Genomic DNA, 4,367 nt, shown 5'->3' on the forward strand with positions numbered 1-4,367 from the left:
CCTCAGGCTAACCGGAAGTACATCGACACACTCAATGTGGGACACATTTCGCAAAGAACTTAAACTGAGGGTGCAAAATAAGGCAGATTCCACATGGAAAAAGGAATGGAATCTAAATCCACATTGAGCATCTATCGTCAGTTCAAGGAGACAAGAGGACTCCAACAGAGACTGTACGATAATTCTCGCGGTAGCCAACTCTTGGCGCTCACAAGAGCAGGAATGCTGAGCATCAAGAAGGGGCAACGGAGCCACGACCCTTCCATCGACACTCTATGCTCGAAGTGCGGAGCAACGGAGACTGAAAAACACATAGTCCTAGGATGCGAGGAAGAAACATTCTCACTAGAGGAGTTTCCTCTCCGAATAGGACTTTCGCCTAACACTACCCAGACGACTCTTCGGAAGACAAAGGCAACCCTCAATACATGGGAGAGAAAAGATCTGTGAGCGCAACACAGCTCACCCCTGAAGAGAAGGGATCATATGTCCATATGAAAAGATCAAATAAATCCAATCCAATCCAATCCAATTAATAGGGCTAGGCATTCCATGCGAAAAAAAATCGGAATATGCAACCAGGACTTGGAAATATGCATGCAATTCAAGCAAACGGTGTCGAAATATGCGGAAAGTCAAGAAAATGAGTAACGCGGTAATGCGGAATGATGGGACGCTCGCTTGTCTATTTATTGCTCTCAGAATTTATCACAAGCGACCACTACGAACGTTTTAGGATTATAATCTATCGAACAGGAAAGATTCACGGTTCTCCCGCAAAATTGCCTCGTATTGGGGGAAAGTTCTCTCTACGGCACAGGAAATGATCGGAGCGTACTTGAAGCTCTTTGATCCGACGTGACCGCCATCTGCCGCGTCCTGAAGGCGACACAGTTCATTGGAGCCAGAGTTTCCATCAATTGCGCTGCAAAGTTTCGTATACACTGGCCGAAGTCTTGGCGGAAGTCTCTCGTACGAGTCACACAATTTTCGGACGAGCTCCGTAGCCTCGAGGAGACTGAGGCTCTGACTTTCGAGCACGGTTATCGTGACGGGTAGGCTGGAGAAGTATTCGCTAATGCAGGCGACATCGGCTTTCATCGAATTATCTGTGCATATCAGCACGGAAAATCTCCGAAATATGCGCATATGCACTTTTACATGCGTTTGCATATAATGCCTAGCCCTAGTCAATAATGTATGGTATTCCTTCACGTCTCAATAACTCTGCAACATAGCGCTTATTCAAATGCGCGAGGATTTCATGACCTCCCTGCAGGGTTAAATTCTTTTGTGACATTGATGACAAGCATTCAACAGCTGTTTCGGAACTTGTCACTGTTCTTGCGTGAAGTGCAGAGAGACCGTTCTTCACAGGAAGAACAGCTAATTCTTTGTTCAGAGTGAAAGCGGTTTTCGATGCGAGACAGACCAATTGTCCGTCATTAGGCATGCCATCGAAATCAGGTTCCTTCTCATTTTCGAGACAAATAGAACGTGCATTAATTCTAGTATGATCCGATTCGGGTCTGAGTCTACGCTCAGAAAGATGGTTCCTTCAAGGAGAGCGAGCAACTTCTGAGTGCCGCCAACTCGAACAATACGAGGTGTACGATGATACGTCACAAAGGGTTTGAAGGATTTGCAGACGTGGTGCGAGGCAGCTGAATCGACGAGCCGTGTGTCCGTATCATACGTCTTGTTATTGTCATTCCAGGCACAAAAGATGTTCATGTCTTCAGGATTTTCAGAGATCTCCGTGAGATGAGCATTCGCTCGAGTGGGTCGACGTTGGGGTTGAGTGTTTCGACGAGTATGGGGAGACGAATGGGAGGAGTGATTATTGTTTCGATTCCAGCTTGTTCTATTAGATATTTGATTCGGGTAGCGAGTTGGGTTTCTGGAGTTCGAGTAGGTGGGGTTTTTATATCTGTTTTGAGAGTAGCGAATGGGGTGTCTGAATGCGCGATTGTGGGTAGGGCGAATGTTGTTTCTACTAGAAGAGTTCAAAGACATTCTTGAAAATAGAGCTGTGGAATCTGAGTTATGATCGTATTTCTCGTTTTCTCTACGAGTAGCTTCAGCTTCGACGATTGATATCAGAGATGTGAGAGATGAAGTGCTTGATGGTGAAAGAACAATTGGTTTTGAAGTTTTCCCTTGAGGGGGGTAGCGAATGAATCAGTCTGGAGCAGACCATAGAAGTGTCAAGGCTTGTGCCAGTTGCTGTGACTTTGTTCTTTAGTTCTCGGAATTTGTTTATATTGTGAAGTACTGATTTCCCAGGATTGTATCTGAAGTAGATTAAGTTCGCAAGAGCAATTGATTTCGCTTGAGCAGTGGTTTTCTGAAAATTGTCGACGATGAGTTTGTAGATATCTTTCGCGGTGCCATCTGCTGTTTTGCCGTGGAACTTAGAAGTGAGTAGTTTTAGATCGATGGAGTTCAAAAGGACAGCTTTTGCGAATGTATTCGATCTGCTGTAGTCGGGATCGGTTGGAGGAACCGTTCCTTGTGTTGTTTCCCACGCTCGAGGATCTGTCATTAGTATTACGGGAATCACGGGGGAGTTGTCTTACAGGAAGAGTCGTCTTATATATGAGTAGGTTGACCCTCTCCGAGAGGCTCTGTTCGTAAGGTATCGAGTAAGATTTCCAGATGTTACTAAATACGGAATCAGAAGAGAGGCCTGATGAGTGGAGCCTCAGGCACGTGGCACAGTACGGAGTCGGGGTTTACCGAAATACAGGGTGCGGCAAATTATTTTCCCTATTTTCGAACCCTAGGGAAAAATTGTTCAGACGGGATTACCCACTTTTGTTAGCACAAAAAGTTGCGCCTATAAGCGTAGTTTTCCAAAGAAAATTCCCATCCGAAAATTTCCCGTTTCGAGGAAAAGCGAAAATCGATTATTAAGGAAGAATGTGAGCTCCTTCCATTGACTTTCTTCAGGGAGGAGGGAGCTCGCTCCGCAGGGGTCCTCCGGACGTCGCTTCCCGCAGGCGACTTGATCAAACTCTGAAGATAAGATATTCTAAGTGTTTGCCTCCCTTCGCAAGCGTCGAGTCGTTCTCTGAAGCGCCGCATGACTTGTAGGGTCATCTCGAGCGGTATGGCGGCGATTTCATCTTCGATTGCTCGCTTCAGCTCAGGTATAGTCCGCGGCCGATCTCGGTAGACTCTTGCCTTCACGTATCCCCATAAGAAGAAATCGCATGGGTTCAGATCGGGCGAATGCGGAGCCAATCAATATCTCCCCGCAAAGAGATCAAACGGCCAGGGAACATGTCCCGCAGTAGCGCGAGCGAAAGCCTCGAGGTGTGACATGTGGCTCCAACCTGCTGGAGCCACACATTCCTTAGGCCATGCTCGCCGAGAGCCTTAGGGATGCTCGCTCTTCTCGAGGACGAGAAGGAGATCGATCTCGAGATCGACGAGGCCGATCGGTCAGCGCTGTCATCGCGGCCGCCTCCGTCGCCTCTCAGGCCGAGGTGCCGGCAGCTGCTTTGAATAGAGTCCAGGATAGAAAGAGATGAAGGAGCGGCTTCACCCCACATATGCGAGCAGTACTCGAGAGAGGGACGGATCTGGGTTTTGTAGAGCAGAAGAAGGTGAGACGAAGGCAAATAGAGTGCTTCGAGCCGCACGGTTTCCTGCATCGCACCTCATCTGTTTGATCTTGGACGCTTTGTCCTTCTTCGTTGGTGAAGGTGACGAAAGGTTTCCCATTACCACATCTGAGGCATATGGATCCGCATCCAACGCTGGCGGAATCACCACTCGCCTTTCCGTATAGTTGACACCATCAAGGCTAAAAGCACAACGATGTCTCGCTTGCGAGAACAACTTCTCATGTAGAGCTCCATGAGGCCGGATCCGGCATCGTCACAGTCGGCCTCAATAGCCTTCAAGATGTCGCTGCGTCTGCCTCCTGAGGGCCCGGGCTGGTCATCGCCCAATTCACTGAAGCCGTGGGAGCTTGTTTAATCTTCCCTTTTAGGTTGACTCCCCTGAGTGGACATTTTCACACACTCAGTAGCACCGCACACCATTCACTTGAGAGTCACGCACGATGGGTCCACTAGTGCACTTGATCAGGGAGTAAAACTCGCAGAATCGATCGTGCTGATAACGAATTTCGGTACATAACCCACCTAGACGTCAGTCGGGTGAACCTCTACTCTGAAAGAGACACTGGTGACCTGGATGACTACGGCTTAGTAACAAGACTCTTAGTTCATACAAGAATCATGAGCTCTCCTGAGCCACGCTTCATCGATGATATACCCAGGGGAAAGTGCTCGTTAGCACACGCTGGTCCGAAGCCTTGTCTTCGGACCATGGAGTGTTGGGAAAGTCGTTCAAAG

This window comes from Galendromus occidentalis, unplaced genomic scaffold (assembly GCF_000255335.2).
Source record: "Galendromus occidentalis unplaced genomic scaffold, Mocc_1.1 scf7180000075843, whole genome shotgun sequence".
NCBI classification, from domain to species: Eukaryota; Metazoa; Arthropoda; class Arachnida; order Mesostigmata; family Phytoseiidae; genus Galendromus; species Galendromus occidentalis.